The following is a 14237-nucleotide window of genomic DNA, read 5'->3' on the forward strand; positions in this document are numbered from 1 at the left end:
TATTTGGCATGAGCTGATGAGCCTAAATATGTGCATGTCCCATGACCTAGCTGTATGTCTGCCCTAAAGGACTCATACAAATGTCTACAAATGTCACAGGGAGACAGGCACAAGGTGGTTATAGCAGCATTATTTGTAACAGGAAAAACAAAACATGACAAAAACCAGAAAGCAATCTAAATATCCGTAGACAGAGAATCATTTGGTATGCAAGAGCTGGTCAGTAGAATACTATACAGCACTGAAAAGGAATGAAGACCACCTGTAGGCACTGACGGATGCATCTCATCTCCTCAGTGCAATGAGGAACACTTAAAGTATGAGTCTCTTTATATCAAGTTCAAAAACAGCCCTAATTGAACAGATTAGGGGTGCATACAGAAGTGGGAACACTTTTAAGGAAACTCTGGGAGTTAGTGTGACTGGGAAGAGGCCCCAGAGAGGATTTCTGGGTCAAGAAGCACATGCTTTTCTCAGGACCCCTTTCTAGTGTTTGCACATAACCCGAATCAGCCCCTGGGCTCATGTCACATTCTCTCCTGCTGGCTAACATTTTTGCAGTGGGTGTAACCTGCTTGTTTTATTATTAGTCACCAACCGCAGGCGACTTGCTTTTCCATCAGACCCTCGCCGTGTGCTTGGCCTTCAGTTCCCAGCCTAGTGGGAGCCAACGACCCTATGAGATCTGGGTATTTCTGGGTATCTCTGGGCTCTCATTGGCTGGATCACAGGGGCTTCCACGACTTGAGAGCCAATCACTGAGGAGCTTGATGAAGTCCCCTTCTGTCTGTTGAAAACTTTAGAGAGAACATATTTTAAAAATGTGTGCTAAATACATATCTGACAGTGTCTGAATTTAATGTCCAAGAAATTGACCTGAAACTCAAGGCTGCAAATTTACCCACCCTTTTGGGGCCATTCATGGATCGCTCTCCAGCATCTGGGAACAGCCCTCAGTTTCCAAGTGGAGATTCCTCCCACCTGCTCAGGCCTCTGGGCACATATATGACCTGGGCAGAGCCAGTCAGCACAGCCCATCCCCACTGCAGTGACTGGTTCAGGCCTGGGCACCTGAATTGAGTCCCTCCATTTGGGGAGAACCTTAAGACCAGTGCAAAAGTGCTGCATTCTAGCTGGACTTGAAGGTTTATGAGTTGAGTGGCAAGGGGGGAGAAACTTGCTCCTGGTAACATGTTTGAGAGACTGGATCAAGCTGTGCTTGAAGTCCACCCTTGTACTCTGTCGGTACTGAAGTCAATAGTTCCCTTCTTGACTTAGCCTCTTCGAGTTAAGTATACTGTGACTTGCAGCAGAAAGTCCAGACTGGCACCCTTTCCCAACTTGTCATTCACACCTCCTGAGCCAGAAACCTGTGTGTGTGTGTGTGTGTGTGTGTGTGTGTGTGTGTGTGTGTGTGTGAGCCTGCCCCTCCCTTTCTCTGGCTCTCAGCATCACACCAGTCTGTGTCCTCTCCCCCACAGTGTCTCTCCAATCCTACCATTGCCCCCATGCCACCAGCCCTGTCTGAACCCCATCATCTCCCACCTGGACTCTTGCACCAGCCTCCTCCAGTGGCTTCCCACTGCTCTCGGAATAAACATGGAGCTTCTTCCTGTGCCCACAGGCTCCCCCATGAGGCCTGACCCTGCCACCTCCTCGTCTCCCCAACTATCCCTTCAGTGGACTCCTCAGCTTCCAGATCCCTTTCCCAGAGCCCACTTAACTGTCCTTGAGCACTTCCTGTGTGCCAGGCCCTGTCTGATCCTTCCCACTGGTTAACTCATGGAGCCCTCCCAAAGCCTGGCGATGTAGGAGCTGCTATTCCTATTTTATGGAAGAGGACAGGAAGCCCAAGTGGTTAGGAGCCTCCCGAGTCTGAGTTAGCACACAGCCAGGCAGCCAGGCTCCAGCTGACCACTGTCCGCACCACCTCCCCTGCAGCACTGCCTCAAGGCGCTTCTTATTGTGTGGGTGTGAGGTTGTTGGATTTATATCTGTCTCCCACTGGAATGTGAGCTCCATGTGTTTAGGGGCGAGTCAGCCCTACTCATGGCCAGAGCCCTGGTAGGATGCACAGTACCTGGCACAGAGTGGGTGCCCTGGAAAGGTTTGTTGAGTAATATTAGCTAATACTTATTGAGCACTTACCACATGCAAACCACCTCCTAAGCACTCCTAAGCATATAACTCAGTCCTCACAACAGCATGCCGAGGTAGGCAGTTATTTTGTAGTTGGGACCCTGAGACACAGAGAGGCAACTTCTCCCAGGTCCCATGGCTACTAAGCAGCCGAGCTGGGCTTCAAACCCAGGCAGCCTGGCTCCAGAGTCTGACCTGGTAACCACGTGCTACGTCATCCCTGTGTGGGCGGATGGCTGCACAGATGGCTGGATGGACACTGAAGCTATGTTCCTGCTGGGGGTCAGGGTGAGTGGAGATCAGGGGCATGGAGCCGAGACTGGGCCCATGTCCTGAACATGTCGGGAGGCCAGGGCTGACAGATGGAAATGAAGGATCAAGGCACACCTTGCGGGGGTCTTCTCTACTTCCAGGGGCTTGGCCAGCTGGCCAGTGTGGTCCAGAGGATGTGGGTCTCCCATCTGCTCCCTTATCAGGGTCCTGGTGAAGAGGCCTGGAGAAAGGAGGGGTTGAAGCACCTGGGGGAAAGCGGGAGGGATGGGAAGAGACCAGAGGGCAACTCAGTGAAGATAACCAGGACAGAGGGACAGAACTGCCCATGGCCAAGCAGCTCTGGACCTTCACTAGGAGGTCAAGGGACCCTGGAGTCAGAGTGTGTTGGCAGCTTAATACATCACCCCGAATAACTACTGCCAGTTTAGGTCACATGGCCTGAAGCCTGGAATGTGGAAAGTGAAAGTTCTCTATGGGCCATGCAGACCACCCTAAGGACCTGTGCTCAGTCCCTGGAATAGTCCTGGAAGAGGGACGGCTGAATTGGCCCCAGGATACTAGAGCAGCTGGGGTGGCTCAGCCTGCAGAAGAGCAGCCTGAGGCTTTGGCTGAGGAGAAGCAGACAGGCCAAGAGGACCAGAGGGTGGGGCCAGAACCCAGAAGGGGGTCACCTCTCTGTGCGAGGATGACTTTTCTCTCAACATCCAGAGTTGCTCAAGAAGAGAGGGTGTTGCCCTCCCACCCCATAGCTCAGTTCCTGGCTCCTTCCTCTGGGTTCGGCTGGGGCAGGGGCACCTGGGCTCTTTCCACCCAAGGAAGGGGGTTCCAGGCTCTGTCTTTCCTGGTATTCCAGTGGCCCATTGGGGCCCCAGGGCCTTAGGGCCGGATGAGGAAACACAGAGCCTGCTGGGCCGTGGCCCCAGGCACAGGCTCTGGGCTGAGAGGCCTAGACAGAAGAGCCTGGGACTCCAGGGGGCTGTGTGACTCACTCATGCTGCCTGGGGGGACCCAAGCTCAGCTGCCTCTGAGCTGTCTCAGTTTTGTTATCTGTGAAGTGGGGACACCCAGTGTTTAACCTTCAGTGGGTGGAGGACATGCAAGAGAGGCAGCTGTGTCTGAGCTTCATAAACTGTATAATGCAGTGACGATTTCAATCACCATTTCTATCATTGGATTAGTTTCGGTCTGTTAAGAAGCCCAAAGTGATTTTGCCAAGCAAGACAGGATTAGATGTGCAAGGAAATTTAGCAGGGAGGGAGCAGGAGAAGGCAGAGAGAGGTTCAGAGGGCAGCACAATTCTGACACTTGTGCTGGGAGAAGGGGAAGAAGGATTGGGCAGGAGGAGTCTTGGAATGTGATGCAATTCCAAAAAGCTTCAGCCAGGATGATGATTGGGCCTGGGAACTTTTCCAGCAGGTGAGTGCAAGGAGTCCTGGGTCTCTCTGGGATATTGCTGCATTCCCATTCCTAGCTCTGTGCTCTGTCATTGGTTGGGAGCAGCTCACAGTGGCCTCAGTGCAAATGTGATGGCAGGTGTGGAGGAGCAGTCAGTGACCTATGCTGCAGAGATAAGTGGAGATCTGAGTGATACATCTTCATGGCCACCATAATCCTAATTATCCAAAACCCATCTATACCCAAGATGGGTTGGGTCAAGTCCTGCCAGATAACCAGAGGTTACTTGGGGCCTCAGAGGCCAAAGTTTGTTATTTAAACAGAGATGTGTTTCCCTTCTTCACATTCCTAGAAGGGGAGGTTTCCAGGTATAACTGGAAATTCTTGCCCCATAACAAGGCAACCTGCTGGAGGACCAGCCATCAGCTGCATGGGAGGGGCAGCCAGAGGGGCTCTGGGTTAGATTCAAGGGCACCAATAAATGAAGGTTTCATGGATGGATGAAAAAAAGAACTGGAATAGAATATAGGTAGCTTACTATTCTATTTCTATCTTGGAATAGAGGAAGGCTTTCCAAGCACAACCCCAAAACCATAGACCACAAAGAAAAATACTGGTAGGTCTGTCTACATCAAATTTTAAAAATTCTATGTGTAAAAAAGTATATAACCAAAGCTAAACTAGAGGAGTCTGCAGCATGTGCTTGGCAGACAATAGGTTGGCACTCCTGCTATACAAAAAATGCTTATCAGTTACTACGACCAAGATGGACACCACCATAGTATATATGCCCTTTGTCCTTGCAACTTCTTGGAAATAGACAAGTGCTCCAAAATACAGAGATTTATGTTTTTTTCTTTTTCTTTTTCTTTCTTTTTTTTTTAGAAATAGGGTCTCACTCTGTCTCCCAGACTGGAGTTCAGGGGTCAATCATGGCTCACTGCACTCTCCCATCTCTGCCTACCAAGTAGTTGGCATTACAGGTGTTAGAAATAAATTTTCGGTGCTGCAAAAGAAATAGCACTCAAACGTGAATTTTCTCAGCAAGGCAATTTTACTTCTATAGAAGGGTGCATCTTGCAGATGGAGCAAAGGTGAGAGAACACAAGGGAGGGGAAGGGGTTCTTATCCCTAACGCAGGTAGCCCCTACTGCAGTGTCGTTCCCCTATTGACTAGAATTGGACTGCACAGTCTAAGCTAATTCTGATAGAATACTGGACAGCTATTGACAGTGATTCCAAAGATTTATGTTATTGATATCTTTGGATATTTGTTATTGATATCTGTTATTGATAGAAAAATGACCATAATATATCACATGATGGAAAATATTTATTAGAAGCTGTGGGCAGGCATACATACATACATTCATGTATATGTATAAAACAAAAGCAGTTGGGGCCGGGTGCAATGGCTTATGCCTGTAATCCCAGCACTTTGGGAGGCAGAGGTGGGCAGATCACTTGAGGTCAGGAGTTCGAGACCAGCCTGGTCAAAATGGTGAAACCCCCGTCTCTACTAAAAATACAAAATTTAGCTGGGTGTGGTAGCATATCTCCAGCTGCTTGGGAGGCTGAGGCAGGAGAATTGCTTGAACCTGGGAGTTGGAGGTTGCAGTAAGCTGAGATTGCTCCACTGCACTCCAGGCTGGGCGACAGAGAGAGACTCTATCTCAAAAAAAAAACCAAACCAAACCAAAACAAAACAAAACAAAAAACCCACCAAAAACAAAAAACAAAAAAAAAAAACAAAAGCGGTTGGATGAGATTCTCTTGGGAAGATAGAATCTCCCAATATTGAATGTTTTATTATATGTAGTTTCTAACTTAGTTATTAAAATCAGAGCCCGTCTCTCTCATTTAACAAATGGGGAAACTGAGGTTGAGAGTGGGCAAGAGCCTTTCTGGGACCAGGCCCCGTGTCTCTGGGTTGCCTTTGCTGTCCTGCGGGCCCCCTTCAGCCCCTTAGGATTTCACAGTGTGGCCTTAAGCAAGTCTCTTCCCTCTCTGGCTGGCTGCAGTGGGGAAGGGGCTCTGAGGCTGCTCAGCCTATTTTTCCAGCCTGCTAGGGAGGTCCCAGCCTCTAAGACCAGCACCCTGCCTCCTCACCCTTCCCCCGCCTGAAGAGTTGGCCCCAACAGCAAGGCTGGGCCAAATTTCATCACACCAGGCAAAGGAATGGGCCAGCATGAGTCACGAGTGAGCCGGGCCATAGGAGGTAGGGGCTGACCATTCCCAGACGGGAGTTGTGAGGCCAGGCGGCTTTCCTGGAATAAGTAGACTGCTTGGGAAAGTGCAGAGAAATCCCAGAGTGGAATAAAAGTTGTAATGCCTCTCCCCCACTCCTCTCCCCAGACACTCTATTCTATGCACTTCAGCCCTTTTTGCCACTCGGCCAAGGGGTCACCCAGTCCTTGTCCGCACACTCCAGCTCCCCACTACCTCACTACGATGTTCTCCCTCTTCCTCTAGAAGGGCAGGGAAAAGCGTGCGGACTCTGGAATTGGGCTGCTCCAGGTGGGGGCCCTAGCTATGATGCTGAGCCTCAGTTTATTTGTAAAATGGGGGAAATATCTAGTACCTCTAGAATTGTGTAGAGGATTAAATGAACTAATCCGTGTAAGGTACCTGTTAAAATGCTTAGTACACAGTATATGGTTAACAGACATGAGTTTATTTTTCATCACAATCACTGCCCCCTTTATTTAAGGCAAACCACCTTTGGAGAGAGCCTAGACATCATAAAACATGGAACCTTAATGGCAAACACCAGTGTTCAAAGGGGCCTGGGAAGTGCAGGTGCTGGACTTGGTGGGTAATGTCGTCTCAGTGAGATGAATTCCATTAGCCAAGGCTCTTGGGTGATAGAAGTGAGCACACCAAATCTCAGGTGCAAGAAACCCCAACTAAACCAATTCAAAAACAAAACCCCAACTCAAATTGGCTGAAGCCCCAAAGAGCATTTATTGACCCCTGTAACTGAAAGATCCAAGGGCAAGATGGCTTCAGGCCGAGCTATAACCAGGTGCTTAAACATCATACCATCAGAAAGCCTCTCTCTCCTTCCCCTCCTCCTCTCAGCCCTTACCTCTGAGCTGGTTTTATTCTCAGCAAGTTCCCCTAAGAGGTGGTCTCCAAGCTACTGGTTCACATCCCCAGCTGGGCAATAGGGCAGAAAGAGCGCTCCCTCCCCTGGCTCCAGGGCAGGCACAATCTGCCTTACATACAGATGCCCCTCACTAGGGCCACATACCCTTCCCTGAGCCAACCACCGTGGCTGGGGAGGGGATTCCCCAGTGGGCCACACCACATCAATGGAATGAACCACATCAACCCAGAACGGAGCCAAGAAGGCTCTGCAGAGGAGCCTCAGGGGCTGGCAGCTGGAGCAGGGGATGGGGATGGGCAGAAACCAAAGATGTAGACTGCACAAGTCTTCTTGGAAGGCTCTGAGTCATGAGCTTTGGTGGGAGACTAGAGAACACAGCTCGTCTATGACTTCTCAGTAGAGCATTTGAGCTCGATATTGAAGTGGGAGGGGTGGTTGTTAGTTGGGTGTAGGTTAGGCTGTTAGCTATAGCAAGGCTATAAAAGACTCATGTGAAGGTACAGGCCAGGTGTGGTGCTCCTCTGCTGCCCAGGGACTCCTTCCATGCAAATGTGACTCTCACCTGGTAATACAAAGTGGCTGTATCATCTTTTCCTTTAAGGCCGTGAGCCAGAAATTGTCCACATTACTCTGCCCCAATTCAACAGCACGACATGTTTGTGGTCCCACATGGCTGCCAGGGAGGGTGGGAGTGAAATCTTCAGCCAGAAAGCCATCTAAAATTTCTATAGTTATGTTTCTTACATGAATGGTGGGGGCCGATGAGGGTTTCTGCCACAGGGCAGGAAGGATCTGGGTAGGTGGAACAGCATTCACAGTGGGATGGACAGGCAGAGAGGTGGGGAAGTTCCTGGTGTAAGAGAATAAATCAGCTTTTCATTGGGTGAGGAGTAGGGCTCTGGGATGTAAGGACAGGGTGTAGGTGGGTGAAGGGCTGGAGATGCAGTGGGGATCCAGACCAGAGAGAGCCTGAACTCGGCTCCCAGGAGTGACTGTGTCCGGCTCCCAGGAGTGACTGTGTGCCCACATGTCCATGCTCTGCTCATGCTACCTGCCAGCAGCTGCCCTCGGGCCTGGGCCTGGGGTGTATAGACTGGTGTGCAGTCCACTCTTGGGAGGAGGGAAGATGGGAAGAGACTTGTGCAGGCTTTGGGGGTCAGGGCCATTTAAGCAGGGACTTCCGGGCACTGGCATATGATCTGGAAAGGAGTAGGGGTCATCAGGGACTCCTGGCGGGCACATCTCATTGTTCTCTTAGACTCTTCACTCTGGGGAGGGACAAAGCTGGAAGAGGAAGGCTAGAGGGAGGTACCCCAAGTGGTGTTTTTCAAATCTGGCAGCATCTTACAACCTACTGGGGATTACAAAAAAAAAAAAAAGTACTGATGCCCAACTCCACCCTCTGGAGACTGGGATTTAATTGTTCTGGAGTAGAGTCTAGACAGTGGTATTTCCAAAACAACAACAACAACAACAAAAAAAAAAAACAAAAAAGAGAAATTCCCCAGGTGATTCAGATGCACTGCCAGGTCTGAGAAGCCTTGTTCTAAAGCCTGGGAGCAGGTGTGGTGTCCTGGGTCTTCGTTGGGCAGCAGGATGGCAGGTGGGGCTGTCCCCTGGGGGAGGTGGGCCTATGTCTAGATATCTTTCCTATCGTGTGGAATTCTTCCCCTTGAGGGTCTTGGGGGGCCTGGACACTGACTTTCCTAGTATCTCTTGCAACTGGGGACAGATGGGAGACCCACACTGCTCCCACTGTGGCTGCAGCTGCTGTCAAATGGGAGGCGGGAGAGATGACTAAGCAGGCTCAGGGCAGAACCCACTGCTGGGGAAGGAGAGGCACTGTGACCCTTGGAGGGAGCTGGGGAGAAGTCCTGGCGGGGAGTCCGGGGCCCACCATTCAAGGAGTGGGCAGCCCTCACGCTGTCTGCACCCAGGTGGGCAGCGAGATTTTGGGCCCTGTAACTGGGCCTTTCTCCCCGAAGCTTGGTTTCCAGGCACACTGTGATCACAAATTTCTTTTCTCATCCAAACAGCTCAATTTAGTTTATGTTGTTTGTGATTAACAACAACAAACATTTAATGGAGGGCTTACGATATACCAGACACTGCTGTAAGCATCTTAACTTCAAAACAATCCTATAAGGCAGGAACTTCTTTATAGGCTAGGACACTGAGGCCAGAGGGTTGAAGCCACCTGCTGAAGGTCATACAGGGAGGATGTGGATTTAAATCAAAGCCACTGGGTCCCAGAACCCATGCTCCAACGTAGGCAGCCTCCCCAAGGCTACCCAGTGAGGATGCAGACCCAGGAAGCTCAGCAAGGCTTCTCTTCCCAATCCAGGCTGCACAGGTGGGACAAGTGAGCCTCATGCCTGCTGGCCCTGGCGCCTCAGTGCCCAGGGAGCTGGTGAGATTGTCACTTGATGTAAATAACTTCGCTGCCCACTGTGATCATTCTGTCTAGGCCTTATCAGCCTGAAACTTCCTCCAACCATGTCTCAGCCAGGCCCTGGGCCCCAAATTCCTGGTGGGTGATGCGTGCTCTGTCTGCAATAACAGTCTTGGAAGGGCTCTGAAGGGACGGCCGCTTTGGCCGCATCTCCGGCTCAGATAACAGGACGGGAGAAGTGTCTCCACTTTATCTTGTGGAAGGCGGGCCAGGCCTTGGGCTCCCTGGGCTGCAGAGTGAGCTGCATCTGGCTCAGTGCCTCTCCTCCCAGGCCTGGGCCCTGTCGGGGAAGGGAGCCTCATTAGCAGTTGCCCAGGGTCTCTATCACCCCAGGCCACTGCCCCTCCTTCCCCCACAGGAGGAAGGATTCAATCTGTCATTTACTCATCAGATATTTACTGAGCATTCCCTTGGGTCAAGAACCATCCAAAGTACAGATAATCCCTGACTTACGATGGTTCGACTTAGGATTTTTTGAATTTAGGATGTTGAGAAAGTGGTACACACCCAGGAGAAACCCTACTTGGAATCCCCAGGCAATCATTCTGTTTTTCACTTTCTGTGCAGTATTCAATGAGTTACATGAGATGTTCAATGCTTCATTATAAAATAGGCTTTGTATTAGATGATTTTGCCCACCTGTAGGCCAGTAATGGAAGTGTTCTGAGCACATTTAAGGTAGGCTTGGCTGAGCTATGATGTTCTGTAGGTTAGGTGGATGAAATGCATTTTCAACTTACTATATTTTCGATTTACGATGGGTTTATGGGGACGTGATCCCATTATAATCGAGGAGCATCTGTACTTTCGGTTTGGCTCATTTCGGTTCATTTGATCTTTCCAATAACATTATAAGATAGGCTTTGATGTTGTTATGTTCATTTTACAGTTGAGGAAATAAAGCCCAGAGAGGTGAAGTAACTTGCCCAAGGTCACACAGCTGGTGTGTGGTGACTTTCTTAATGACCAGGTGATCCTACCTATAGTCATTTATAAATGAATAAGAGAAATCAGCCAGTGACAAGTACTGTAATAAGAGTGTGGCCGAGTCCCAGGGTGGAGAGTGGTAGTTGCTACCTCTGCTGGGGTCTCAGGGAGGGCTTCTCTGGGGGTGGTGGGATTTCAGCTGCATCTTAATGCAGGGATGAGTCAGCCACGGTGGATCTGGGGAAGAGCATCCCAGGCAGAGGGAACAGCAATGGCAAAGGCCCTGAGGGAACAGCAAGCACAGAGCTCCAATGGGGAAACGGGCCCAGAGGGAAGGCACCTGCCTGGGGTTAGACACAAGTTGGGGCAGGCCAGGCCCAGGCTGCCAGCTCAGGCTTTGGCCCCTCCATCCGCTCCTGGCTCCTCTGTGGGTGGCCCCATCTAAGCCAATGGGCCCTTCCTGGCTCCACCTCCTCTCTGCTGTGCGGCCCTGGGCAGGCAGCTGCCCTGCCCTGTGCCTTTGCTCTTGGCTGCCTCACCCCTCTCCTGGGCTGCAGGGAGACCCCTGGGGGTGGGGGCGGGCACACTTTGGGCCCATGGCTGCTGCTCAGATGTGAGGTGGTGACCACCAGGCCATGTCTCTGGACAGTGATGGGAGAGACTCAGAGAGACACAGAGACCAAGAGATAAAGTCAGAGGGAGATGCAGAGACCAAGAGGGACAAACCAAGGGAGACAGAGAGATGACATTAGATCAGAGATGGAGACCCCGAAAGAGACCCAGAAAGGGATCGGTGTGGGCTGGGGGAAGAGACACCCCGGGGGTCACACAGTGGTCACAGGCATCAGAGCTGGGCTGAGGAAAAGGACAAACTGAACCTGTTCCAAAGCCGGGGGCTCAGTACCGTCTGCCCAGGCACGTGTAGCAGCAGTGGGGCTGCAGGCAGGCCCCCAGGGTAGGAAGCAAGGCGGGTGGGAGGCAGGGCCTGGCCTCTGGGCAGTTTTGTAGCCGGGCCCCTCAGGCCCTCACAATGTGCCCAAGGCTGCTGGGCCCATCTTCCAGGGGTGATCGCTGAGGCTCAGGCTGGCTGAGGCGGCCGGACCCCAACCCCTGGCCCTGCCCTGTGGGCAGCAGTGCCAGGTCTGGCACTCAGAGGTTAGGCCGGGCGCAGGGAGGGTGCGGGCTCCGCAGCGAGCGCGCCAGGCGGCCTCTAGGAGCCGGGTCAGCTAGTCTGGGCTCGGAGCGAGCGGCGCCGGCCCGGCCCCATCTCCGGCGGGCGGCCGAGACCCCGCCCCGGAGGCGGAGGCGGAGTCAGGGGAGGGGGCCGGGGGCCGGCTGGTCCCGCCTCTCGCGCCTCCGCCCCGCCCCGCGCGCACACAGCCAGGGGCCGCCCGGGCTCTCGACGCGCCGACGGCCGGGCGGACGGACGGACGGACGCCGAGCGCAGTGCCCCGCGGTGAGTGCACGCGGCCCCTCCCGCCCGGACTCATCCCCGTCGGTCCGCGCCTCACAGCTCAGGACTCGGGGGCGCTCGGACGCACCGACGGCTCGGCGGACCCTCGGACGCGCCTCGCGGGCTGCCCGCGCCTCCACCCGCGCCGCCGGTCCGACCGGGTCTCGCTCTACCGGTCCCAGCGCGGGGACGGCTCGCGAGCGCCGCGACCCAGTGTACAGATGCGGGCACAGAGGCCGGCGCGGGGTGGGGGCCAGGGGTCCGCGGGCGGGTTCCCCCACCCCAGGTCCGCAGCTTCCTCCGCTCTGGGTTTCACTTCTCCCCCCTGGGCCAGCTCCCACCAGTCATCCCCTCTGGTCCCACTGCCCACCCCCACCCCGACCGCAGGACCCTGCCGCCCCTCCAGTCCAGAGGGCCGGGTCAACACCCTCGGGGAAAGAAGACTAGAGTCCCTGGTCTAACACTACCCCCTCCATCACCCCCAAGTCACACTCACCGCCACACACGCACTCACACCAGCAGAAGTTTCTGCACGCTCTGCATTGGCGCACCCACCCTCCCTGTCACCACATCCTCCCTCTCCCAGACCCATGCTCACCCCGCCAGCTCCCCCAGGCCAGAATCTCTCACACTCATCTCACGTCCCCTTAGCACACAGTGCTCCACACACACATGCCTTGCACATTGGCACCCTCCGAGGCATGCCTCTAGCAGACAGTTGTGCCTCTGATAAACACATGTGCCCTTACTGCCCTCTGACACGCACACACGTCCGCCACACAGGGGTAGCTATCACATGCGTATCTCCATCATATGTATCACACATGTGTCTCTCACATGCGTGTGCTCCTCAAATACCTGGAATCACAAACACTGGGAGTGCCACACACTGCGAGTCTCACATACGAGTCACAGACCCCCACGACTTCACAGTCCCAGCCCCCCTGACACTCCATGGGCAGTCCTCCCCTGTCCTAGGGGGTGGGGAGCTGATTTTGGAGGAGGGAGGTGGTTCCTCCTGACAGAGGCTGCTTACCATGGGACCTGGGTGGCTGTGGGGAGCATGGGGGTGGCTCAGCCTCAGGCTGGGCCTGACTCCTCACCTCCGTGCATCCTCTCTCCCTTCCCCTGCTCCAGTCTCCGAAATAGGGGGGCCCTCCCTCCCTTTTTTGCTGCCACAAGGAGTTGCCCATATCAGCTTTGCAGTGACCACTTGGGCCAGTCCCAAGCAGGCCTGAGCCAGCAGGCGTCCCCTGACAGGCCAAAAAGAGAAGAACGGAAGTCAAACAGGATGGTTTGGGTGCTTGTGTCTACCCTGATGCCCCTGAGATGCTGGTCCGGGCCCTCCCAGAGGGAGCCCTGATGAATTGGGTGGCAGCTGAGAAGTGTTCCCTCAGCCTGGCATGGATTGGGAGCTGGTGTGTGTTTGTGGCTGATAGGGGCTCTGGGCCTTAACTTCCCCATATGCCAAATGGGGTGAAGACTTCCCAGCAGGAGGAAGAGAGGGAGGGGGAGCTACTCCCCTGGGATGCACCCTTGACTTCCCGCCCTCCCCTCCTGCAGCTGAGCTGTGTGATGGGGGTGAGCAGGGGATGAAGTCAAAGAATCTTATTCCGGAGGCACAAACCTGCCAGCCCCGGCTGTGGCTGGCCCTGCATGTTTTGTTTGGCTCTCACCATGTTATTATTATTTTAAAAAATTAATTAGCTGCCAGCATTTACAAATTGGCAGTTTTCACGTAAAAGTCCGGATTTCCGTCTTCTCTTGAAAAATCACAAGGTCTGGTAGTTCAGGATCTGCATCTCCTGGCTGGTGCTGCCCACCCCCAACCCAGGGGATGGGGTAGGGGCGCTGTTTGGTCCCCGTCCCCACCTGGCCCTCTCATGCCTTCTCAGCTCCTGCCTGGCCTGCGTGGCCTTTGTGCGGCTGTGACTGCTGCATGCATTGGGCTGATTTTGCTCCATTGCCCGCCTCAAGCATAGGCCCAGGCTGGTCCTCCATGCATGGCTGGGGAAACCCTGGGCGGGCCTCCTACCCTTCGAGGCCTTAGTCGTTGAAGCAATGAGTGGCGCCCAGGGCCCTGGGCCACAGGGCATCTTTGTGATGGTGGCAGACACTTCCTGCTAGGCTGTGGGGGACGGTGGTATGGGGACCCCGTGAAGCAAGAGCTCATGCCAGAGAGCATTCTCCGAGGCAGGCTTTATTCATCACTTTTCTTCCCAGATCCTGCCACCCCTCCTGCAGGGTGGAACTCTTGCACCTATTTAAGAGACGGGGAAGGGGAGGTAGGGAAAGGGCCTCCCAGCAGGCAAGGGGGAGAGCTGGGGTTCAGCCCAGGATCTTTTCCCTCCAAAGCAAAGCTCTTTGCCCCTCTTACTGAGCCACTAGTGGGAGGACTTGGTCTCCTTGGCCGTGAGGGCAGTGCCCTGAGCCCATCCACACCTGACACGCAATAGGTGCTTCGTAAATGCTTGGGGCATGCTGATGGT

At 53.6% G+C, this 14237-nt stretch overlaps 1 protein-coding gene across 4 annotated transcripts in view; it reads left to right on the plus strand.

The window, feature by feature from the left end:
• The first annotated feature begins 11609 nt into the window (after positions 1–11609).
• The window catches only part of FBLN2 (fibulin 2), an 89151-nt gene continuing 86523 nt past the window's right edge, over positions 11610–14237 (plus strand). Inside the window, exon 1 of one of the 4 annotated variants that reach the window (XM_031009442.3) lies at positions 11610–11751. The gene's annotated coding sequence lies outside the window, so the exon portion shown is untranslated. The remainder of the gene's footprint in view (positions 11752–14237) is intronic. The other 3 variants (XM_031009441.3, XM_055381064.2, XM_055381061.2) reach the window with 3 other exon arrangements.

The sequence above is a fragment of the Gorilla gorilla genome, chromosome 2, assembly GCF_029281585.2.
Source record: "Gorilla gorilla gorilla isolate KB3781 chromosome 2, NHGRI_mGorGor1-v2.1_pri, whole genome shotgun sequence".
Classification (NCBI taxonomy): Eukaryota; Metazoa; Chordata; class Mammalia; order Primates; family Hominidae; genus Gorilla; species Gorilla gorilla.